General features: G+C 49.2%; 1 protein-coding gene across 10 annotated transcripts in view; it reads left to right on the forward strand.

The window, feature by feature from the left end:
* Positions 1 to 26,456, forward strand: part of LOC135903907 (leucine-rich repeat-containing protein 24-like) — a 1,007,861-nt gene that overhangs the window by 700,810 nt on the left and 280,595 nt on the right. Inside the window, exon 1 of one of the 10 annotated variants that reach the window (XM_065434367.2) lies at positions 10,170 to 10,373. The exons of 8 other annotated variants lie outside the window; for them this stretch is intronic. The gene's annotated coding sequence lies outside the window, so the exon portion shown is untranslated. Of the gene's footprint in view, positions 1 to 10,169; positions 10,374 to 17,781; positions 17,801 to 26,456 lie in introns of those variants that run through there. One more of the 10 variants, XM_065434369.2, reaches the window with a different exon arrangement.

Consider the following 26,456-nt stretch of genomic DNA (forward strand, 5'->3'; position numbering starts at 1 on the left):
ATGATCTGTCTTGTCGCTCGTGGCGGAAGTTCAGTGGGCATGTTTATTCGTGTGCAAGGTTTGCAGCAACAGAGGCAGGAGCATTCGTTTTTCAAGGACTGCTTTCCAGCTCTTCATGTAGCTCCCACAGCAACGTCAGAGGCCCGCCTGCGGTGCGATTGCCGAGCTGCCCCGAGAGTCGGGCCCTGATATCCTGACATTACCGACAAGATAAATTCTGGATTCCCGTTCCTGCACGTGTCATACATAATATAGTATACAAAAGGAAAACGACAATAACATACCGGCGAGTAGCATGTGTGTTCCTCAGGAAATTAAAAAAGTTCTCCGAGCCAAGATTGAACCTCGTAGCTCTTCATTCAGGATCGCATTTGACCGCGTCAGCCGCAATAGTACGGGAAGCGCGATCACTTACAAGCAGGGCGACCATGGTGAACTCGGGTGAGCAAACGCATAGCCGTGTCAAGCCAAGCCGATATGAAAGTGCACTTTTTACGCTTTATTTTCACGAGTGGTACCCCTTTATGATTACAGTTTTATCTGACACTAGATGTACTGGTGATAGCTTTAGCGTTCTTTTTTGATACTTGGCGACAAACGTAAGAATTCAGTACAAGCTCCGCCCACTAAGCCGCACTTCACCTGTCTTCTGTGCCATCGAGCTCCAAAACATAGTCCTCAAGAGACGGTGATATCGAAAGTAGTTCGCCTGCACCGTGACGTCACGCAAAGGAGAGTGCATTGTTGGCTGGCGCATCAATACAAATTCTCTTCTCAGTCGGATAACGGTGTATTTGCCACTGCATTATTCTGTTGTCAGCGACTATAGTTTCTATCCAAATTTAAGTGAGCGCTTTCTTTGTCTTTTCCGCTTGAGACAGTCTCAAGGCGAAATATTCCGTAGAAGCCAAGTGCTCTTGGTCCGACAAAAGGCTGGACCTGCGGGCACAATACGCACACAGCAGATGACACACGTTCGCGCTTTATGTTCCGCATTACATTACTAGACATTTATCTGGCGTACAACAGTCACACTGATGCTGAACAATAAAGAAATAACAATAAAAATCACAGTACTTATCTTTATGACCCGCAAGTTCAGATGACCTTATCGGTATCTTAGTATAACTTGAGAGCACCCTTGATTGAGGTTAGCATATTTCGATATCTTTCGGCGTGATGTTACAGAGTCGTTAAATTGTGGTGTAATATGATTTCAAGTTACCTGATTTCGGCAATATTTTATAGAATAAATAGTTAAATCGTGGGGTTTAACGTCTCGAAATTTCACAATGGTTTACACAACTGTGGAGGGCTCCGGATTAATGTCGGTGACTTGCGGTTCTTTAACGTGCGCCTGAATCTAAGTAAACGAGCGTTGTTGCATTCCGCGCTCATCTGAACGCGGCCGCCGTGGCCTGGGATCGAGCCCGGGACCTCGTGCACAGTAGAACTCCATAGCTGCTGAGCCACCGCGGCGGCTTGTGGAAATAGTGGAAGGCCTACGTGAAAGGCTGCTTTCAACACTTACTAGGGTTTACCTGTTTTACGCAAGATGTGTGTGTGCAAAAACTATCATCATGTGGTCCGCGTTTGCGGGGGTATGGGCCATTGCTTAAGGTGGTACGGGCCTGTAGGGGATATGACTGTAGGCGAACGATGTACAGAACACGTATAAGTACGGCGAGTAGTTCGGCGGTCTGGACATCATAATGTGCGGCGATCCGCGACAACTGCCTCCGGTTCGTGCTAGCGAGGTCTTTAGGTGTGTACGTGGACACGAGGTGTTCAGAAGAACTTCAGTTTGGCCTAGTTGGTATTTACTGCAAATCATATTGACCGCAAAAAAAGACGGGGACATAGGAAGAAAACACATACACAGCACAGGCGGTAACTTTCAACTGTTTTATTCATAGCAGCCAGTGGGCATATATAGGCAAAAGGAACATGCGCAGATCGCGGCAAACAAGAATGCACATCAGCTTAGCGTGGCAACCAATTATCAAAAAAATCTATTTCCGCTTGAAACAACCTAATGGAGGTATCGCTAACACAATCTTCGCCTTTCTTATTTATATGGTAAGCCTCCATCAGTTCACGTGCAGTCTGGTCATGGCTTCTGCCCAGAATCTTTATCTCCTCAAAAAGAGGTGCACAGCGACAGGCATTGCAGTGCGCAGGTAAGTGCGCCAACTCATCTTTCTTTTTCACGAGGTGTTTCTTTTTCACGAGGTGTTCAGCCTGGAGGTGTAGTGGCATCGTGTCGCCTACTTCCCGTTGCGGCCGCTTGTGCGTTAAAAGGCCGCCGCGTTCTCGGCAATTCTCACGAAAATCGGGGGCGGGAGGGCCCTCCACCCGGAAGAGGTGCGCGCCATGGAAAGTCGGTTTGTCAGCGCCGATCGAACATTGGTCGTTGCGCCCGGTGCTGTGCAACTCTTCTACTCTAATAAGGACGTCGATGCGTTAAACACCGATGTTGCCCTACAAGGTGTGGGAGACGTACACGACGCTAGAGCAGTTGATGTGTACCTCGGATACAGGTTCGACGACGAGCCTGTAGCCAAGGTAGCCGACAGGCCAAGGTAGCCGACATGCTCGCTGGGGGCCACGTTCAACATCGATGTGAAGGACGGACTCGGGAACGGTGCCGTCGGTGTGCTTTGAGAGCACAGGGAAGGAGACACACGCGATGCAGTGCGCATTTGGGTGAAATATGATGTTCCACATACTGGCCGTCTGGCTCAGATCAAAGCAAACCCCCCTCGTGAATGTTGCTCGAAGACGGGGGATCAAGAGCATGGCCGATTGGGTGCCCATCGAGTTGTGTACCTTCACCTTCCACCCTGGATAGAAAGACTAGAAAGATAGAAAGAAAGGCAAAGGCAGTTTCCGGTGGTTTAAGCTATAGTGCGGTCAGCACGCACAAGTCTCAGGGGCCCATCGTATCATGACGTGGTATATATGTGTATGACCGGAGACATCCACAGAAGCTAGTGTACGTTGAGTCGCTGCACCGACGTCAACTTCCTCTACAATCCTAACGCGAAGGGTGATCACACGTTCCACCATGCCAAAGAAAACTTGGGTCGCGACCTTCTGGACTGGTTTATGCGCTTAGACACACAGCATCTTCCTACTGTAACCAAGGCGTGCGCTGCTCGGCTCCTCGAGCCACATTCGCTCGCGCTCGCCGCGTTGAACGTGAGATCACTGCGTCTTCACGCCTCGGATATCGTCCACGATGCCATGCTCAGAGGCTGCCTCTCGTGTTCCTGTCCGAGACCTGGGCGGACGTCCTGTCTCAGGTAGATGGCCACACTGGCGTCTTGTGCAGCAGGTGCGTCGATTGCCTTGCGGGTGGCTTTGCGATCCACGCAAACAACGACAGCGCGGCCGTTGCGCCGTATGCCTTACCGACGACGGGCGAGAATGTCGCCGTGGAATCTGCCGACGCGTGCGCCGTACAGACTGGGGGCGGAGTCGTCGTAGACACCGTATAAGTTCACCCTGGGACGTCAAAGAGGGACCTTGAAGAATTCATGAACGACATATTTGCGGGGATACTGGCGGTGGACCCCAACCCCATCGTCATTGTGGGTGACCTTAACGTCGGTGTGTCTTTTCCCGACGGAAAGTGGTTCTTGGCATTTCTCTTGGGAAAGTTCGGCCTTCAATGTTACACCAAGACCAAGGTCCCCACGACGCGCCTTCGGTCGTGCATAGACCTAACGTTCGCTAAGAATATCTCCAGTGTCGCCACGGAGCCCATGGCCGTCACAGAGCCCATGACCATAAAGCAATAATTACTATGGTCACGAGATAAACGTAAATACAAATAAACGTAAAAAACTGCATACTTGTGCAATATTGTTTGGTTGTTTTATTATTATTATTATTTATAGTTATATACAGCTCCGCTGGTCATCCACCTCCACAGAGTGCAATGGCTCTGAATTTTTCAACAGCAGTCATGGCCAGAAGAAAACATTTCTGCGTCTCACATATATTTGCCGACTGTACATATATTAAGTTGACTGGACAATGGCTGCGCGAGTAAGCTGTTATTTACGTTAAGCATGGGCAGCCGCTGCCGTTGTTGTGCGGGACCCCAGCGGAGGAGTGACGGCGACGGCGGCTGCCACCCCGTCTGACGCGGCCGCTGTCGTTACCAATACAACACAAATCGCGGCGGACGGAGCTGGGGATCACGCGGACGCCGACTGCGATGTCAGGGAGTTTCCGGCAACGTACATAGAGTAGATTGGTCACTATCGGAAAGAAAGAAGAAAATATCCACAACCCCACGGGCGTCTAGACAGGTCCCAGGCGATCGACCTGAGACGGTTGCAGACGGGCACTTTCACCACCCCTACCACCTGCACCGCCTGTGGCCCGCACTGCACCCGTCGCCCGGCTGCCCGTGGTGCGAGCACGAACGGGCCGATATGGCCCATGTGCTTTGGGAATGCCAACGCCACGTGGAACAAGGGCAAAGAGGAAGGGGGAATACAACAGCGGAAACTTCTGAAGCGGGGCGCCTCGCTGAGAGATGGCAAGCCGCCCTCCTCAGCGAGGCACCCGAAGACCAGGAGTGGGCCGTCCAGCGGGCCAGGGCCGTTGCCGAGGATCTCGAAAGATCTTCCTCGGGCGATGGACCCCTGGCAGCCGAGCCCCGGGCACCAACATCAACAACTGCTGGACAAATAAAGTTTATTCCTATCCTATCCTATGTTAAGCATACCTGACGAGTCCCACCCAGTTTTCTGCAATGGATATCTGACCGAGTATTTGGCGTTTTCGTGGGCCGATCATGAAGATAGCCCAGTCTAAAAATGTGGGCCCCTGGGTATGTCTCGCTCTTCAGTGACGAAAACCCAAGTTTGTGGTTATCACAACGAACGACACCTACGTCGTGATACCTACTTCGCGTTACGTAGAAGACAACTGGAGTTGACTCTGCTTACTTTCTTCCCGCTTATACTTTATGCATGCCTGCGTGCAGCTCTCAAAACAATGCTTCACGATGTTGTTTGACCATGGCATAGTCCAGGCTGCAGATCTTGATGCCAGCGTGCATACCGAGGCTTCGAAATATCCCGCTTCTTCCGACGTTCGCGCCTTGTTAACTTTTGAAGCCGAGCGTATTTAATTTCGCAACTCGAAGATAATTTCGAGCTAAAGCTTCCTCCTAATTGAATTGTGGAGTAAGGAATGAAAAGCTTTCGGGAAGAATATATGCTGTCCCGCGACAGTGGCTTAGTGGATGTGGCGTTCTTCTGCTCAGCTCAAAATCTCGAGTTCGACTCCTTGCCGCATTTGCCCCATTACGGAGTGGAAAAGTGCTTGTGTAGCACGCTTTGGGTGCAGCTGAATGAATCCATGTGTTCAAGATTATTTCGGAGCCCTGTACTACATAGCCTTTCACGAACACTGTGTTGCTCTGAGACGTACAGTCGCGTTCAACATGAGCTGCAACCTAGCGCCCGTGGTTGAAAGGGCTCAAAGACAGCATGATCGCGCTGACATAAAAAAAAAATGTTTTTGTAACTACCAGCAGACGTAGGGGTGTTTAGTTCTCCGATGTTTTGTTTGCCGGCGCCGCCATGCTGTCTTGGAGCCCCTTCGACCACGGGCACAGTGTTGCAGCTCATGTTGAGCGCGACTGTATCTACGCCGCACCCGCAGCTGAAAGCGCACCCAATGTTCTCTTTCTTTTTATCACGTAACCGTCTTTCATTCGCATACAGTGTACCAAACCGGATGCGCGTCTGGTTGACTACTCTGCCTTTCACTCTTTTTTTTTTCTGTCTCAAGTTTAATTAAGGGTTTAATTAATAAAGAATACTGCTGATGGCTGGGAAAACATTGCGTAGGAAGCCTTGCCTACATGTTCCAGGCTTGCAGCGGTTGCAGCATACACCGTGCAGCGAACGCTCATTTCATACCTACTGGGGCTCCTTCAGACTTACGAATGGCTCTTAAAGTCGACTCATGAATGAGTTCACTGACCTATGTTTGTATACATTGGCGCACGCAGAAACGCGAACGACTGCGCGTTTTTTCTGGAATAGATGTTCGTAATCTTTGTTTGTTCGTTTCTTTTTTCCTGGTGCGGGCAACTCATAGACATTAACCATTTGGCTTGCAAATTACGTGCGAGAAGTGACTGCTAGGAGCCATTTATCAACGTATTTAACAATGAATGAAATGTACATCGTGATATATGCAAGGTCTTCTTTAAGGCCAGTGGCCATATAGCCACTGGCCTTCTTTAGGCGTTCTTTTTCTGTCTCGCTAACCATTTGATCTTCTTGTCTCCCCATTCAGATTATTTTATATTCGCATATATGCATGCAAGTTCATAACAGGATGCGTCGTGAACTTACTGCAGAAGGGGGTCCCGAAAGACGAAGGACTTCCTGTTAGAAATCTATGTTATTAATGTAAGAGACTGCGGAGTGAATGGGCGTTTCGTTTTTACTACGCCCCTTCGCAGTTAAACATTCCTCTTAAACGAAAGAAAAACTTTTTTTCCACAGACGGGGGATTTGCGCAATCCGCCAGGGAATGAATAGAGACCCGGTTCGTAATGACGTTTCTTTTCTGACACGTAATATCCTCCCTGTCGTGTTCGTTTCTCCACTTGGCGCCGGGCAGTCTGACGTCCAGGAGGCATCTGTGTATCCGGACGAATCGCCGAACCCGCCCTCTGTCCTCGGCAGAAGAGCCCTGCACGCAACTTTTGCTTTCTCCCTCGCAATTTATTAGCGTCCGCGGCCACGCTCCTGCGAATCGCAGCCGACTCGCCGCTCGAGCAGCCAGCTAGCTCCGTAGCGGCTGTGGTGGTGCTGGTGGGGGAGGTGCGCGCTGAAAGTTGCGAGGTGGTGGCACCCGCCGCATAAAGGCGCGTACGCTCGCCTCCCGTAATTAATTCTCCGCATGCTGCCATTAATTCGCCCCATATCCCCCGGGGACCAACTCTCCGGGCTCGGCTGGCTGTCTGATCGCCGCTGAACTCAACGCCGCCGCCGCCGACCGGGCGTTCGCACGCGGTGCGTGCGTGCGGTGCGTGTTTGCGTGCGTGTCTCTGGCGGCGCCGGTGCGCCCTTATTGAGTCCGACATTTCACAACGGCGGCGGCCGACGACTCCGTAGACGGACCGGCCTCGTCTCGCCCCCCCGCCCCCTTTGCAGCGGCGCTTGAACGACTTGGCTGTCGTAGATTAGGTTCGAAACGCTTGCCTCTGGTTCTGAGGCGGCGGCGGCGGAGCGCCATGGCTTGCTGCTGTTTTCATCGTGCGTTACAGGCGGCCGTGTTTGCAGCGAGTGCGAAAGAGCGTCTGGGCTAACGATGTGGAACGATGTAGTGTAGTTACAGCCGCTCGGCGGTTAACGCGCCGCTTGCTTACCGGCGTCTCCTCAAATAATGCTCGGCAATTTCTCCGCGTCGGCAGAGAGAGAGAGAGAGAGAGAGAGAGAGAGAGCCGCAAACGTGAAAGCACAGGGCCGTGTTCCGCTCGCTCGCAATTCGTTTTCTATGTACCGTAGCAGCGCTGTGATGATCATTGTGAGCATTGGCAGCTCTCCGATGCCATCTGCAAGCGAGTTCGACCCATCCTGACCCTTTGCAGCCGCACTTCTCCCTCGTCAACCTTGCCCATAACATACGTTTCAGTCGAATGCGTACCGGCGTATCACTTTCGTGCGCGGCGCAAGATTTACCGAGGTTTCGTAAACCCCGTCATATTTGCGCCTTGGGAAAGCTTTGTAAACTGTTTTCTCTTTTTTTATAAACGCCAGACCTTTTCCTTTTTATTCCTTCTTTTTTTAATATTCGATCTTTGTTCTTTTCTTAGCTGTTAAAGATTTTGTCCTGGATTCACGAAATTTCTCTTATGCAAGTGCCGTCTGCTACTGGCTATCGCCGCGTTGTTTGTCTCGTTACCATGCCTGTCGTTATCATGATTGACTGGTGTTGGAACGCTGTTCGATAGGGAAACGCCTTTACAGTAGAGAAGTTTTGGGAACAATACCAGTCCTTAAGTAGTTTGCAGGCATATATCTAGGCGAAGCTTCTCATTTTCGCAAAGGACCGTTCCCAGCAAATACTTCTGGGCCACCCACGCACCTTCCATGCATATATAGCTTCGCCGCTTTATCCTCGCGTGCGAGGCGTGTTCGCGTTTGTTAGCACTTTCGTCCAGGTACATTCGATTCCGTGTGCCACATGTCCAGGAAAAACGTCGCTTTTGTTTTCCTCATTTGAGGTAGAAAGTGCATTATTCGACTCTCCTCTCTCTTTTTTGCAACTTGCCTTACAGGTGCGTTACATTGAAGGAAATGAGGAGGGCGCTAAACAGGTTCAACTAGAAGCGCGTGTAGCTACTGCGTGGGAGCTGCAGTAGTTGCACTATTCGTGGCATGTTGTAGTGATGCCTGCCAACATGATGCCGAACGTTAAGAAAGAATAATTAACGGAAGGTATACGTTTTAGATACAGCGATTGTAAATTTCCATTGCAGAAATGCGCGACTTAAAATCTCTGGGACTGCAAAGATTGTGTAAGGACCTCCTGCTCACTTTCGCGTCAAACTTTCGGCCTGTGATGCCTCTCTCTCTCTCTCTCTCTCTCTCTCTCTCTCTCTCTCTCTCTCTCTCTCTCTCTCTCTCTCTCTATCTATCTATCTATCTATCTATCTCTATCTTTATGTCCCTCTCTCTCGCTCTCTCTCTTTTCCTTCTTTTTTTTAACTGCAAGCACCATTTATGAGCTTATTAGAGGCTGGATTGCAAACATTTTGACGAGACACACAGAACACAGACACACACTCTTCTGTGTGTCTCGTCGAAATGTTGCGCAATCCAACCTCTAATATGCTATACCAACACGCCCAGTCGTCAACCTTGGCAAGATTTATGAGCTACAGGGAATGGCCTGAACGTGGCCGTCGGTCCGTCCATTCGCACAAATTTCAAACATCGCGCGGTAGTCGAGGGACCGAAGCAGCGCTCATGCGGCTTCAGGCCGAGCACTTTAACAACTACTCAATGGACGTCCGCCTTCTGCTGCAGTCAGCCGATTATAAGCTCGGAGATGGACTAGGAGTAGCCGGCTGACCAGGTTCCTCGTGCTGCGCAGAACGATGAGCAGTAGGCTAGAAATAGCTTCGGCACGGTAGGTTTCAGGCCAGAGATTGTACAGAAATGTCCGGGGCCGCACGTATGGCGATGGTTGTTATCGCTTGTGGTTCCTAACAGCGTGGGACCATCTCCTACGGTGTGTTATTTTTCAAGATCACGTTAAAATTTCCCTGCACGAAATGGAGTCGGGGGCGCTCATTATTGATGTTAAAGGTAACTGAGCTAAGGTGATGAAATAGTCATTGGTGTCTCCTTTTTTAACTTAAAAGAATTTCGTTAAGCATCTATCAGCAGCTAGATCGCAATTCGAAACAATTCTGTCCGTTGTTTATATTGTGCCTCTGGAGGACAACCAGATGTCTCAGCGTTGGTAGCGAGAGCAAATATATACCCAAATCATTAACGTGACAAGACGACTTCTGAAGGTGTCAGCATAGTAGTAGGCCTCATCACAGAGAAAATTTGCTTTTTTGAGCGGATAAGTTTAGGTTGCGCCAATTCTTGTGCATGAGTGTTGTCTCATCTTGTGGCGTTCGTGCGACGGCTACTCACTGGAGACACCTACGAAAAAGAAGCTTTAAGATTAAGAAGCTTGATTACCCATCCTCCCCACCCCTTCTGTAAAATGTTATCTTAAAAAGTTAAACTTTTCGCAGGTTGCCGCGTGACTAATTATAGTAGTAAATCGGATATGCTATCCTTATGTAATAATCGTTACATTGGCTTATCGAACTTTTATTCCATAGACCAAACGCGCATAACTTTCAGTTTTATCAGTCCGTAGGTTGGATGCTCCTATAGAACCCGGTGTCGCAGCACTTCGTTTCTCCCGTGCATTCTTTCCGTGGTTTTGTTTTCGAGAGCTACATATTGGCTCATTCGGGGCTTAGCTGCGTTGCGAATTTCACCATTATCAACTAGATAATTAATAAACTGTGACAGTGTACTGCCGCAGTGTACTTTTTTGTTGAAGTGAACTTCAGGTGCCGCCGCGCCGCGCCGCAGGTTTCATGCAGCTGAGCTGTGCCGTCGTGCGGATGCACGTTGTGTCGTGCACCAGCTGTGCCAGCAGGGAGTACATGTGCCGCGTGGTATACGCCGGCAGCGGACCATGTTTTGGCGAGCACCGGATGCGCTGGTCTGTCAGGAGGACATGCTGCTGGCTACAGTTGGTGCTTCCTCGACGGCATATTGTAGCGCAACGACAAGGACCACAATGAAAGACACACAGACGTACGTCACAGCGCCTGTCACGTGCATCGATGTTTGTTTTTTTATTTGTAGGTATGTCGTTGTGCCACAGAATGCCACAATTGGTTCAGGGCACCGTTCGAACTGCTGTTAAAGCGAGTAAAGTGGCCCTACAGTAGCCGCTTGAGCTAGTCGAGTTTATTCCTTGTAGTCATAGATGATTTTTTCCAGCGCACGAGGCACGGACGGCGAAGAAGGTTAAGCACACACGGCACTGTGTTTGCTGTCAAGTTTATTCGGAAGTGGGCGCTTACTTCTATACGTTCGGGAACAGACTACCGCCGCATTGCACGTGCAATATCGCATAACTTGCTATTGCTTATTTTTATATATCACAAAGAGCCACAAGAATGCAGGAAATACGTGTGCTCTATGACTTGGAGGTCGTATTAACGCCACCGATAATCGTGGCAGAACAGTTACTTCAGGAATATGTAACGCCGTCCAAAAACGACCACGCCAAAGAATCAATATTTTCAAAAAGTGGCAGTTTCATGTGTGTTAAATTTACCTTCATTTGCGTCTTTGTGTCCTGCGCTCCACAAATGTTCTATGGCCAGACGTCCATGGCAAGACATCTCGAGGAGTCACCCTCTCGAGGATGAGGGGGGAGGAAAAGAAGGAAAGACAGGCAGGGAGGTTAACCAGGCGCACGTCCGGTTTGCTGCCCTGCAGACGGGAAGGGGTTTAAGGGAGGAAAAGAAAGAAAGGAGAGGGCGGGAAAAGGGTACTATCCGTGTGAATACGTGTGGTTGTCCATCACTTCATGCCTACATTTAGTCACTGAGGCTAGTCGAGCACTTGCTGAGCCCAGTACTGCCTAGCTTCAGTGATCTGGCGAGAACCCGCGCACTCACATGGGCCATCGACTTAGGGATACGGAGCTGGCGATTCGATTGACATTACGGGCCTTAAGAGGGAAATGAAAGGGACCACTGTCTGAGGCTTAAATTATAACGGAAACAAATGACTGTCTGATTAGAAGTACACGTACAGTTAAAGAGGCTTAGCGCGTGCACACTCATACTGACATCTTTCTCGCAGTGAATCGTTCTCACACGCCACCTAGCCTCACTGCGTGCATCCTGCGACTCTATATTTACCCGCCACTTTTTGATCCGATACGTTTTCTTTTTTGGCCTTTTCCGGCTCGACCATGGTCCGTGCTTATGTCGTAGCGGATTAGTGGCGCGCGGTCGCTCCTTAGAACAATCCTCGGCCGCGTCTGTCGTGGACAGTCTCACATTGCGCACACGTGCGGATGGTCACCTCACGGAGAAGCTACATTACTCCGGGACTTGCTTGGGTACCAGCCCAAATGCGTGTTCTTTGTGCTGCCGGAGCAGCGATTGCTCTAAGCTTTTGCGAAGCTTCGTAAAGCTCACTGCACTTGTGTGTACTCGTCGGATAAGCATGGCGTAAATTCTTTTGAATGCGCGATGCGCGAGTGACTGCGAATGCGTCCGTTGAAACGTCTGTTCAAAAAAGCTGATGGCTTCCAGGCTTTGCCGCACTGCATTTTCCTTGAGCTTCTCCCAATCCGACTTTGGTAATGGAAAGCGTGGGTTCAAGAGGGTCGTAGCGTATTAGAGCGCCCTATCTAATAGGTCAGTGCCGCTTTGGTAGCCCCAGCCCACTGGTCGGGTGGTCTTACGAAACGTATATGGCACGACCGGTTGCACCGCTTTGTTGCAGCACTAGTTTCATTCTGTAGTTTCTTTATTTATTTCTTTTTATGCCTGTTCTGCCGTATAGATTCATGCATTTGTCACAATTTTGTGAGGATTTTAAGTTAAATCTGGTGCCTTTAAACTGGAGTTAAACTTACTTTGATAGCCTTTTCGGAAAGTATTATTATTATGATTTTTTTTTGCTACACCTACAGCTGTCGGCCAGTCTCTCAGAATTTCTTACTTGCGTAATACTGCACGCAATTGACAAGTTTCGCAGCACTTCAAATCACCATTAGTGGCGCGACCTGCAAATTTGTCATATTTCAGCAGAATCTTGATATTACCGCTTAAAATTGTGTGTTTCACTGTTACACATGCAAGAAAAGCGGATGCCTATATGCTGTGTTTCCGAATGCGAAAGTCAGGCCTAGCAATTTGCCTATGCGACTTGAAATAGCGTTTTCAGCCACGTGTTTGTTTATGCCATTTCGTTAAAGTGGCAATGCAAGAAGGAGCACATGTTTGAATTGTGCGTGCATATCCTGGATATGAAAGATCCACCTGGCATGGTCGTAGTTCTTTAGTAAGTTCAAGCGTGCATAGTTAAAGTTCTCTCTGTAATTAGCTTCGTGCGTGAGCACAGTGTATTAATATAATGCGGACGTTGCAGAGAGACCATCCACAACTATACCTGACGCAACAAGTAAAGCGCGAAGAAATATTGCATTCATTGCGTTCACGCGCCTCTTGCATGGCCAAGTTTTCGAAACAATTTTACAGCGAAGCTGCTAGCATACAACTCTAACCGCTCGAAAACGATATAACCAAATTCTCCGGCGGTGTCCTGGGAAAATTAAATATCGCGTGGCTCTAATGAAAATGCTGCATCGAGTTTAAATTTGGAGTAAATGAAGGGCATGTTAAAGATGATGTGCTGGACAATATTTGAGTGTTTGGATTAATCGCAGAGCTTTGAAAAGAAGAAAAGCTAACACAAGCGCTCGAAGGCAGCAACTTCGATAAATCTTGATTGGCGATTGCACAATCTCGCTCCACTCTGCTGTGTTTTTATTTATTCTTCACGTAGCGGTAATATTTCGCGGTGATTACGCTTGCACGCTACCGCGAGAGCCTTAACCACACGTAACTTGCATCTCCAAAGCAGCCGTGGCTCCCGGTATGTGGAGTTAACGGTACTATAATTTGTCTGCTTTCGTGAAGCAGGCGATCTTACAGATGCGGAGCACACTTAGGGTGCGCAGTAGCATCCTTCTAATAATAGAAACCTTATGGCGCTCGAGCTGCTCAGTTTGTCCATCAAGAACTCGTTAAGGAAGAGCGGTGCCTTCAACTGTACTTCGTTATCGTGTTCAGTTGATCCTGCTAGCTTGCGCTTAAAACTGATGCTTCGCCACTCGCGGGCCTTTTATCGCTTCATTTTTTTATTATTTTCTTTCTTTTTCACGGCGGAGTGCCTAAAGCACGGATCAGTGTAAGTCAAAAAAGAAAGGGGGAAAGAAGTGAAGAACTACCCGACGTCGTCGGGTGTTAAAAGAGGAAGCTGTGCAACATGCATGCGTCACGGCGCGGTCTCGCCACCTGCTTCAGGCACGTTGCGTGGGGCGCTTTGTCCATAGTCTTTCTTTTGTTTTCCTTTTATTTTTTCTTGTGCACCGCACCCGGCTCATCACGCGTCGCCCTGTTTCAACAGCGATTTGTGCTTCGGGAAGGCGCCTTTGACACCGCTTCTAGGGAGCATCATGTAAATGAAACATAGCTTGATGAAACCATGTGCATTCCGTTCTATTTGTTTGTTCGCTCGCTTGCTATTCTGTTATTAGTGAATACGCGAAGGCATCTAAAATGTTGATTGGCTGCCGTTACACACGGCGCGACCCCGTGCTGTCTCGCTTCATTCTAATCCATCTCCTGCTTCGCAAAAACCATCATAACGTTGTCGGCTTATCTGAAGGCGCGAAGTGTGCGGCTCATTGTCATAACGTTCATGAAGTGACTTAACCATTTTGTATAGGAAGATAGTGCGAAGTACGCGCACGACATGATGCTATACAATTGCTATTGCGTTGCAAGTAGAATTCCTTGTCAAACTTAATGAACGTAAACAAAGATAAAATTCAAGCAGAAGCACGAAGTTCGTTACCGTTAAACCTCAGCAATTCAGAAAATTGGTGCCACCATTGCTTTCAGTAAACTGTTGCAGAGCTGCCAAAAGGCAGTCATGCGGGACAGAGTTCAAAGATGTACGCATGACTAGCCCAACGCCACGTTTTAGAATGCATTTCGTCATCGGTTGACGTAAATAATCTTCTGACAGGAGCGAGAAGTTTTTTTTAGTCGACTGATGACTACAATATCTCACGCGCATGCACGATCGATGAATAAGATAATGTGGCGTGCACGATAGTGTCGTTAGATGCTAACAAATACGATCGAAGCCGCAAAGCTGCATCCGTGTTTCCTCTTCTCGTTATCATATGAATAAACATGAAGGCTGTTTGTTTTATTTCACAAACGTTTATTAAACAGGGAAAAAACTAGAGGTATTTTGCCAATGCATCAGCCTCTGATGAAGAAGGAAGAGGACTGGAGATGATAATGGTGGATCATTGGTTGGGAATACACTGGAAGAAAATAAGAGGGTGCGAACTGTAACGTACCAGAGCTTTCCCAGCCTGATGTGGTTAGTTTGGGTGGACGTTTAGGTGGAAGATCGCGCGACCAAGTCGGCTTCAAAGCGACTGGTCACAAGTGGTCGCTTTGGTCGAAAAGCGACTGTTCTGCGTCCGTCGCTCGTGGCTGCGCTATTTTTCATTCACGCGACTGCACTCGCAAATCTACTGAATCATGCAATCGGCGGCGCAGGAGCAGGACGTCTGCACATATGTATGCACTGCATACGCTGACACTTTCCTTACGTAGTTATAGTGGCGCGAGAAAACGTGAACGGCATCAATCGTGATGCATTTCATCGTGGAAACGGGCACGTCGCTCTTGCCGGCGTGAACATCAGTCACGTGCGTCGCTCAATTAGTTGCCAGACGCGGTTCGGTCGCGCCAGCTCTTTCAATCACCGGTGTGAATTCGTTCACCCTTAACCTCTATAGTTACGGTGGGAGGGTGTCGATGAGGGTGGTTCTCTGGTTTTTAAAGGGAAAATAGTCCTAAATTTTGTGCTCAGTTGCATTCAATGTTTGCTATTCTGAACGTAAACCCTGATCTAATAGAGAGTGAAAGTGTGACAGAGTAAAATTGCCATAGACGGTCTTGCTGGGAGCGGAAATACGATTTCAGAAGAGGAGTATTATACTAAACTCTTTTGGCGTTGCTTCTAATTGGAACACGTGTACATGCAGTCGTAAACTTTTCGAGAGATGTGTCGCTAGCCCTTTCGACAGCACAATGCTCGTCAATAAGACGTGCCCCGCGTGGACCACGTATAGTTATGTAGATGATCCCCGAGGTTACCTGTTTGATATCATGCGCTTCCTTCCGGTACTCGGTGCACCAAGAATGTATTGTACATTTATGTTATCATTTCAAGTGCGACAAAGGGGTGCCTCCCCTCCACCCCCCCTCCTTTAGCGGCATGTGTACACGACGTTCGTTTTCCTTAATTTACAGGCCTATACAAAGGATAGTGCGACAAAGCGCACGCGATAACAAATGACTTTAGAACTCGAAGCAGCATTGCAAAGGAGTGTTCAGGGGCTTCGCATTCCACCTATCTCTTATTTCTTCTACGATCACCTTCCTCACTTTATTGAGCAACTGGAATGTTTGATCGAATAACCGTGATCCATTCCATCTTATAGAACCAAACACAGGAGGAAAGAACTTGAATGGAACAAGTTCGAGCACTAACATTCGTCTTGTTTTATTGGTTGAACATCATGGCATGCCTTATCGATAAGCTTAAATTGACGTGACAAACTAAAGACAACCACAAGAAAGAGAGAAAAAAGAAACATCCAACCAAATGCGGAAGAAAAAGCGGTGGATAAGCGAAGCTTTCTTTGATGTTTAGTACCATGTCTTCACTTGACTTCTATGTAGCTCTCGCTCAATGCAAGCTGTGCTCCGATTTTGGTTTGGTCTGGCTTTGTTTTCCTATTATGGTGGCACACACCCACTGCGGGTGATTGGACAATATTTTGATGGTATTAGGAAATTTCAGCATCAACTAAAATTGGTAACATTGTCACGAACAGTTGAATACAAAGTAACGTATGATGAACTTAAGAAAATCTCCCTGAAACAACTGCGCGTTCCTCCACGGCTGAGCAAACATCCCTGTGGTAGTTTCCAAGAGAGGAGGCTGATCGAGTTTGTTCACTCAACTTGTTTCTCGGTTGCTTCGCTTCTTCACTTCTTGCCTCTTGTTCCGCTCGTGTGTACGAGCACCTCCCAGGTGGCACGTACCCATTCCGGGAGATTGGCCAAGAGCGTGCACATACCCAGTGCCACAGTCCACATTTCATATACCCAGTGACCCAACTTGTATAATCGGCAACAAGCAGCAACCAGCAGCCATCACCCACAAAGTGAGAGGAAATGTCAGAGAAAGCATCGCTTTGAAACAAGAGCAAGTGCTCTTCGCATGTGACTAACGTTCCTTAGTTCAAGAACGAACATGCATCTTTCTTTCAAGTGCCTAGCGCCATGTCCGGCACTATGGGACGAAATGACGGTACGTACGTGTACAGTGCTCAGTGACTGAAACGCGAAACTAGGAGTGCAAGGCTGCCGGCAATTTTTATGCCGCCGGTAGGCGCTGGGAAACCGAGGTGACCCATCTTTCTGTCACATGAAAGCGAGAGAATTTGTGATGCATTCTGAATGCATTCAATCCCTTCAGCAATCACAGAGCGTTCGCTGGTGGCGCAAAATTCGCCGGCTGCCATGCGGTCCGAGTACCTCGCTTCGCTCGCCGAGCACTGTACCTTGTACGTAGTACGTGCCATTTTAAGCACGTAGGGCTGGAATCATCGAGCGTGTGGCACAAGCGTCACGCTGTTGGTTCGCGCCTAGATGCGCGTCGAGCGTCGGCGCGGATAGCCGCAGCCCGCGTGTACGCAGCCTCGCCTGCCGCAGCGGCGGCGGCGTCCGGTCGGCACCGCGGCCGGCGTGACCGGCCGGTGGGTCCTCTGTGCACACTCGCGCACGCCAACATGGCGTCTACCCGGCGGCAAGGTCAAGAGTGCATAACCAGTTCTCGCTGTCTGCCGCCGCTTACTTCACTCGGTCCCCTTGTTGTTCAGGCCGTGTGACGCCCACCCCCCTTCCCCTTTGAGCATCGCTACGCTCGCGGCAGCCGGTCGACCAGGCGGCGGCAGCCAAGTTACGAGGCCGCCGGGGCCACTCTTTCGCTACACTCGTTCTCTTGCGGGAGCGTTATTTGTACTTCAGACGCGAGCCGCCTTTGCTGCTAGAGGCAGCGTAACCGTGTCTGCTACTACTTTAACTTGATATTGTCCGATCGTGGGTGACTCTGCCCCTCGTTCCACGGTGCGTTATTGCCTTAGAACAATGGCGGCGCGGCCAGTGAAGGAACAGGTGAAAGTTTTCAGTATCAACGTAGTCTGATAGTGTGAGAGGGCTTGTTCTGAAAATTGTGCCGACGCACGGATCGGAGTGTACCTTCTCCCAGTCACCCCACCCCCTTGTGCTGCTCTCGTGAGTGAACATGGTGCGATGTTAAGGAGAACGCATGACTAAGTAAGAGATACCACGAGGATTTCTTTCTGCGTCCTCGTTCACATGGCACATTTTCTTGCATGTTGTGTTGTCTTTCATTCAACCGATTGTTCCGTTCAGGCGATTTGCTGTGATGCTATACATATTCTCTCTGCTGTACGTGAATTTTTAGCGATTCTTTGTTATGCACAGATATCGCGAAAAGGTTCCAGCGAATGCAAGCACTTCCAGTCAAGGGCCACCAGCTAGATCATTTGCGTCACTTATGGCGATGTCCTCTGATAAACTCCAGTAGGCGCTTGTTGATGTAACGCTCCTATTGTGCAGGCTATGGTTGGGCGTCACGTGTACCAATACCTACGCGTCCTGCGTAGGGATGGCCGACATCGCAGTATATGGCGATTGTGGCGACGAGGAAACAATTCGTTATGTTCTATGCCTGTGCCCGCAGTACAGTGTGCAAACACAATCGCTTTCCGTCGTGCTGAACCAGTTCGACGACCAGTCTCTGTCGGAAGAAAGAATTCTGAAACTTCAACGCGACTTAACATCGCATAGAAGGCGGTGCAAGCTCTACTGCGCTTCTTCAGATGAACCGGCCTTTGTGAACGCTTGTAATTTCAACGATTTTTCTGATACCTCTTCTTTTTTTCTTCTCTCTCCCTCTCTCTCTATATATATATTTCCCTCTTTCCAACCCGTAGATCCCCACTCCAGTGCAGGGTAGCAAACCGAAAACTTACCTCTGGTTAACCTCCCGGCCTCTCCTCTTTGTATTACGATTTCGTATTGCAGAAGAGAGAATACAAAATTTAACAGGGCTAGGCGGGCTAGTTGGTGGTTGATATTTGAATGCATCATGTAACCGCGCAAACAACAAAGGAAAAGGAAGGAAACACACAGGACAGGCGCGCCTGTCCTGTGTGTTTCCTTCCTTGTCCTTTGTTGTTTGCGCGGTTACATGATGCATTCCAGAATACAAAAGAAGGGCGAGTACGCATATTCGTTCAGCATGCGTGCCTTGCGCAGACATTTATCTCTTCTTCAGCTTTAAGAAAAAGGCGGGCAACGCTCTTTCCATGTGCCTACCAAAAAGCTGATGGCATAGGATCGCGCTGTGGTCTCCGAGGTCTACAGTACAAACGCAGTCATTAATGCCTCCACACGGGAACAAAGTGTTATAGCGTCAAGCAGCATTATAGAAACGCAGTGGACATTCAACTTAAACGCACGACTGTTCGCCGAAGTCCCACCCGGGAACGTCCTTCCGTGTTTTGCACTCACGTCACCACGCCGCGACGAATAGCAACGTCGTAAACAAGCACGTAACGCCGGTTCGCGTTTTGTTGTTTCAATTTGCCAGTTAATTTTGTGATTTCGCTACTATTGTAACTTTTGTGTGCTCGAATATTTTAGTAGCGTTACGATTTGTCTTTCTTGACGCATGAACTGGTCCTTGCTTTCGTTTAGCATGCTATAGGCTATATACCGAGATTGAAAGCAGGCCGCTTCTCTTGAAAAAGTTTCCAAGTGGCCAAGAAAACGACACGAAAGGGAGATACAAGTAGCAACACCGCCTTTCGGTTCCGGAAGCAGCCTGTGGAGCCACATGTTGTGACGGCTAATTAATTTTTCACAATTTAAAGAAAATTGCACTGGACGCGGATATCAAAATACATTTAACTGTACTCTTTCTCAGAAACTTTATTGCAAACTAAAAAATTACAAATATGTTGGAAGTCATCTCTTGCGCGGTTTTAGTGACGGAATGGTTGAGGAAAGCAACGTCCATCCTTCAGCTGCAATATTTCTTTCCCCTAAGAAACTCATCTGTTACCGTTGGAAAGATGCCGCGAGAGTTCCACAGAAATGTATTTCCGACTTGACTTCGTCGTGGCGTCGCCGGTTCTCCTTCCGGTGCTGTACAAACAAGATTGAATTGCGTTGCACGCAGCATGGTGCTCTCCAGTCTCGGTCGGTTCGACTTTTTCGCTCTAGGTATCTTTCTTTTTTTTTTCTTCTTTTTTTTTTCACGGCGCTCCGTCGTCGTAACAAACTGTTCTCGAGGGACGCCTGTTATTCCTCCACCACGCGTCAACCAGCGCGCGCTGTGCGGCTCTCCCAGCGCTTCGAGGGCCCCGTGCACCGGTGGTGCCCGTGACGCAGGAGGATTAGCGTCAAGAACCGATGGAGGAGAGGGGAGCGTCTACATCCCGCTGCGAAAGCCATGGTGGGCGTTGCTGCTGCTGCTGTTGCTGCTGTGCCGGCGTGCGACTGCGCCTGACTCGAGCGCGATGCTCCGCGCGCGCGACCTGTCACAACAAGGCTCGCGCGCGCAGTGGTGGTTGTGGCCTCTCGCATCTTAGCCGCCCTGACTTCCGCCTGGTCGCCGCGCCTAGCGGGCCGCCGGTCACTTCCTTAATCGACTTCCTGGATTACCGAGACAAGAAGCAAGAAAATGAAACTGCCGCTGCGCGCCTTGCTTACTCCTCGTGTGATATAGCCCGTTTTTGTTGTTCGGTTCTCGTCTGCTTCTCGTGGCAGCTCTTGAGCGGCGGTGTCTTCTCTCCTGCCAAACGCACGCGTGTCTATAATAAGCGCCGGGCTTTTTTCGGTAAGCTTGAATGTCCGTCAGTTTACGAAGCAGCCGAGCAGAAGGGAACCGTCCGTTCACAGCCCGCAACATCGCGCGACACGCCGCGGCCAGTGACCCGTCGCAGTTGCGAATGCAGCGCCCTCCAAGGAGCGAAAGGTGCGAGATCTGAACAGAGCGAGAACTTGGGAAGAACGGACACATTGAGCTCCTTACGTATGTAACCTTCATCTGACTAAGTCAGATAGCGATTATTTAGCTTTACGAAAAAAGAAAAAGAAAAAAGAAATTGGTGCCACAAGTGTCATATCACATATTTCGCTGCAAGACCGCTTCAGTGTTCCGTGCTTAGTGATAAAAACCTCTATGTACTTTCTCTTTGATACACCCAATTTAAGCTTTTCGACAGTTATCCTCGGTTATGTTGATGCTTGCGAGGGCATTAATAATGACTATATAGACAGAGATATAATAAGAACAAACGTGTCTTCGGAGCGTTTCCGCACGTGGGAATTAAGACTTGCGTTGCTCAAAAATTTGAGCAAGGCATGGACGGCTCGGTAAGTTGTCGCATATTCTGTGATAAAGGTCCCAATTTCTGACATGCTTCAGTTAGTGCTGTTAGCTTGCTTTGCATCGTTTATTCGCGGATGTGCCCCGCCATTATTGCCCTCTATCAGCCAATCAGACAGCACTTTTCTATTATTGTCTCCGTCGGGATGAGAATAATCATGGGGCCCTTAGCGACATATCTCCGCGATTTCTTCTTCCATTCTTTTTCATCTTTTATTCCTTATTCAATGACTTTTCTTTTACTGCCTGTAACGAAACGCAGTTGACTAAGGATCGTGCGATAGACCACGCGAAATGAGGTGCAGCATATTACTCGCTCGACGTTCTTAAAGAAAACTTCCTGCTTTGCCAAAGTATATACTATAACCAGTCATGCGCTCCCGTATTGCATGTCTGTGCTGCCCAAGCATTTCCTACCGCTGCCACGAAGATGATTGCAGAAGTGAACGCGCACCGTTGCGCCATATCCGGATGCGGCAGACAAGATGAGAGGCTTATTACAAGCGCGCGGTTCTGCGGTGCGCTGCGGTTGCGTTCGGCGAGATACGGGCATTTTACCGCGCTACTCCTCCTCCATCGTCGAGGATGTTTACATTCCATTGCCCTGCCGAGCGGTAGTAGACGGACATGTCGTGCCCGCTGTGTCAAGCTCGCCCCACGAGGATTGGGCGCTCGGCTGAGATGAGTCGAGAGCTCTGTCAATAGCGTATAGTTGAGGCACGGTTTGCGTGCTACAAAAGAGAACGTCGCATACGGCGCTTCGTGACCGCAGCTACATACGTTGACGACTGACGGGGTCCCGACGTCAAACGCTGTGCGCGTTGCTTTCCTCATTCTGTGGATTTCCTTGCCGCACTTATACCCCTGAAGAATTCGTCAGCCAGGTAATTTAGAGACATTATCGCATTCCTCTTCTTCAGATAGTCATGCAGCGATACTGAGGCCTGTTTAACGTTGCTGGTGAAAATGGTCCTTTTTTTTAAAGGTTATTTGTTCCACAATATTGGTGAGCGTGCGATTTCTTATTTCGTTACCCCCTTTTCATTCTTCGAATTCTTTCTACGCCCTCGGCATGTGTAGTGGTCGGTAGTCGGACCATCTTCCGTTCGTACGAACAAGGACCTTTGTGTCAAGTAGTTACTGACCCAACGTTCCCCAAGGTGGTGTTCTAAGCCCTATTCTTTTCAACCTCGCGCTTCTTGGGCTGGCCAAATCCCTACCAGAAACAGTGAGTGTTTCAATCTACGCCGACGACATCTGCATCTGGACATCAGCGGTCACTCGCCTGCAGGTTCGCGCACGGCTACAGAAAGCAGCAACGCAGGCATCTGACTACCTTCACGCACAAGGCCTTACCATCTCAACAGAAAAATGTGCGATAGTCGCTTTTACGCGAAAAGCAATGAGTCCTTATCCGGTATGCATCAATGGTCAGCCTATCTCCTACAAGAGAAATCACCGGTTTTTGGGCGTCATTGTAGACAGAGACCTCACTTGGAGCCCTCATGTTGCCCACTTAAAGAAGAAGCTCACATCTATTGTTCACGTTTTCAAGTTTATCGCCGGCAAAACATGGGGATCGTCAGTGGGCTCCATGCTACAGTTATATAGAGCACTGTTCATCGGATTCCTACGCTACAGTTCTCCCGTGCTTGCTAAAACATGCAAGTCAAATCTTCGAGAACTTCAGAGCGTGCAGGCGCAGGCACTACGTGTTTGCCTAGGCCTTCCGCGCAGCGCTTCAACAGCTGGAACCATTGTAATGGCTCAAGACCATCCCATCACGACTTATATTAGTACCGAAACGCTTAGAGCCCATGTTCGTCATGTTTCACGGATGCAGTCAAGCTCTCTTGCATGCCTGCCGGAACGACGACCACAGGCGTCCTTCTCCAACAAGGTCAACATCCATCGTGCCTCCTTACCATCGGGTTTCACACCCTCTTCACGTTCAACCTCAGCTTTGTGGTGTTTAAAACAACCTCAAGTGCGTCTTACGGTTCCAGGAATAAGAAAGAAGACCGACCTGCCTACCTTGGCTTTGAAGCAAGCAGCTCTGGATTGTTTGCACACTTTCTACTTTGATCGAATACACATATATACGGATGGCTCTTCCACTCAGACCAGCTCCACCAGCGCAGTGGTTATACCATCACGATCACTAAGCATCCAATACAAGATTTCTCATTTGACAAACTCGACTGGTTCGGAGCTTGTTGCCCTCCGAGGTGCCATTGATTATATTAATAACCAACCGGCTAATCGGTGGGCTATATTCTGTGATTCCAAGGCAGCCTTACAATGTCTTCTGGCATCTCTTCGTCGCGGGTCATGTGAACAACTCGTGTCGGAGATACGAGAAATGCACCATCTCATGATCGCGAAAGGACACGACGTCGTGTTTCAGTGGCTGCCTGGTCATTGCGGTATCTCCGGCAACGACCTCGCTGACGAAGCTGCTAGAAAAGCACACGAAGGAGCAACCCTTGTTTCAATACCTTTATCGCGGACCGACGCAGCCCGACACTTAGGCAAGCTAGCGCACTCTTTGACATTGGAGAAGTGGCACACATCTGAATTCACTCACCATCGCTTGCATACCCTCGATCCCTCTATGCAACTGCGGCTGTTACCAGGTCTTCCGCGAAATGAGGAAACAGTGCTGTGCCGCTTACGTTTGGGAGTCGCATTCACAAATGCTTATGCATTTCTGATTGGAATGGCTGATAGCGCCGAGTGCAATGCCTGCGGTGTCGAGGAAACCATAGAACACCTACTGTGCTACTGCCCATCTTATGAAAACGAAAGGCAAGACCTCTGCACAGCTCTCAATCAGCTGGATGGGAAGCCGTTCACCTTGAAGAAGATCTTGGGACCTTGGCCTCGCATATCGCAGCTACAAAAGGCCACAAAAGCTCTGCTGCGGTATTTGAAAGCGACCGGATCGAGTGAGCGCCTGTGATTCGGACTGAGTGACCGACTGATATCTCCAGTGGACTTTCTCTTCTTTTCATCTTTCCGTCCCCCTTTCCCTTTCCCCAGTGTAGGGTAGCCAACCGGGCTCAGTCCTGGTTAACCTCCCTACCTTCCTTTTATCATTTTCTCTCTCTTTCTACGCCCTCCTGCCTGAAGAGCGGGCAGGTGCTGTGGACCTGCCGATGGTCATTTGACGGCAATCCCTCTCCTCTCCATTCTGTCCGTCTGCTTTTATTGTGTTCACACGTAATATCCTCCCGCTTAGCGTAAGTTCCCGCCTTCGAAACGAATATCTCAGATATTCGTTTCGAAGTGGTGATGTAAGCAAGGTAATTGTATATATTAGATGTGATCTGACATACGTGTTGCACCCAGTCCCGCCGCACGACGACAACCAGTACGTTTGTTTAATTGTGAAAACGAACAAGTTTACGTTCACACTCGTTGCTGTTTACCTTGCTCCTTCACGCGGATTCGACTCTAAACGACTACACGACGTGCTATCAGCGACACCCCACCCTACGATTCTCACCGGAGATTTTAATGCTCACCATCCGCTTTGGGGGAGCTTGAAGATGGACTCCAGGGGAAGGAGACTAGCATCCTTTGCCACACAGCACGACCTTCACTGCCTCAATGATGGTAGCCCAACATATTTACGCGGGCTTACATACAGCAGCTGCCTAGACTTGACCCTGGTTTCTCGGCGTCTTGAAAGAAACGTGCAATGGTTTCCAGACATCGAATCCCGTGGAAGCGACCACATTCCGACGTACCTGAAGATCAAGGGACTATTTAAATGCCCCTCCACGACACTCTGGAGAATTGACTGGTCGGCGTTTCGGTCGCACATGGAGGAAGTATGTCAGCTAGGGAACCATTCAAGTCTGGAAAACGAAATTCAAAAAGCCATGCAAGATACTACGCGTGCTTTTCAGCCTTTCCCGAAATACGAAGAATTTGAAGCCGAACTGCAGCGACTACGAGCAGTGCGCCGGCGGGCTGAAAGAAGATACAGGAGAACCAAATCCATCCATGATCTCAGAGAGGCAAGGCGGATGCAAAAGAAGATTCAACGCCGCATTGATGCACTTCAATCTCAAAGATGGAAACGTTTCTGCGAGTCGTTGGATCCACGTCAGCGATTATCTCAGATATGGAGAACTGTGCGTGGACTTCGTGCATCACCGCAACAGCGTGTTCCTTTTAAGTGCCTCGCTTTGCAACAAGGTCGCAGCGAAATAGACGTTGCCGAAGAATTTTGCTCAAGACTTGCCAGCTCGCAGCCTCAACGCGCCCTTACACCATGTGCCACTCCTGTGCCACGGGACTCCCGCATGGATGTAATGTTTTCGGTGGAGGAGCTTGAAGCGGCACTAGCGACTTGCAGGCGCTCTTCGTCACCTGGGCCGGACGGTGTTACCTATGCGGCGCTCGCCAATCTTGGGCAGAATGCACGCCTCATGCTGCTAAACCTTTACAACGAGTCTTGGCGCAACGGTTTGGTTCCACGTGAATGGAAATGCAGCCGCTTGGTTCCACTTCTCAAACCTGGTAAATCACCGTTAAACTTGTCATCGTACCGCCCCATCGCTTTGGCCAGCTGCATAGGGAAAATAATGGAACGAATGATTTTGACGCGCCTGGAATGGTACCTGGAAAGTTATAACGTGTACCCAGATGCTATGGCTGGCTTCCGGCGTGGGCGCTCATCCATAGATAATGTCATCGATTTGGTCGCGTATGTTCAACATCAAAAACGGATGAAACGACTCACTGCGGCATTATTCCTTGACATAAAAGGCGCCTATGACAATGTAACACATTATGCCATTATAGAGGCTCTGATTAAAGCAGGAATCGGTGGCCGCACTTTTCAGTGGCTGTGCAGTTATTTGACCGACAGGCATTTCTTCGTGATGACCGAGGAAGGCGCCACAACTCAACACCAAACGTTCTGTGGAGTACCGCAAGGCGGAGTGTTGAGCCCGACGCTATTCAACCTAGTGCTCGTTGGCCTAGTCCAATGCTTGCCCAACACAGTTCAGGTATCAATATATGCCGACGATATCTGCATTTGGGCGTCTGCCGTAACACGACTGCAGGTACGAGCACGGCTACAAAAGGCAGCTACGATAACATCTCTGTACTTGCGAAAACAGAACTTAGAGCTGTCTTCAGAGAAATGCTGCCTTGTTACATTCACTCGGAAGGAAATGAAGCGTTACAGTGTAAAGGTCAATGGGCAAGCAGTAGCAAATGCACGGAAACACCGCTTTTTAGGGGTAATTATTGACCGAGACCTATCATGGAGCCCGCATGTTTCATACCTGAAGAAGAGATTATTGACAATAATACATCTCCTCAAATTTCTCGGCGGAAAGTCATGGGGCACTTCGGTGCGGTCAATGCTACAGCTGTATAACGCCTTGTTCCTCGGTTTCGCAAGATACAGCCTCCCTGTGATTGGGAACACCTGCAAAACAAACCTGCGTGTACTCCAGGGACTACAAGCTCAAGCCCTAAGGACGTGTC

The sequence above is a fragment of the Dermacentor albipictus genome, chromosome 3 (assembly GCF_038994185.2).
Source record: "Dermacentor albipictus isolate Rhodes 1998 colony chromosome 3, USDA_Dalb.pri_finalv2, whole genome shotgun sequence".
NCBI classification, from domain to species: Eukaryota; Metazoa; Arthropoda; class Arachnida; order Ixodida; family Ixodidae; genus Dermacentor; species Dermacentor albipictus.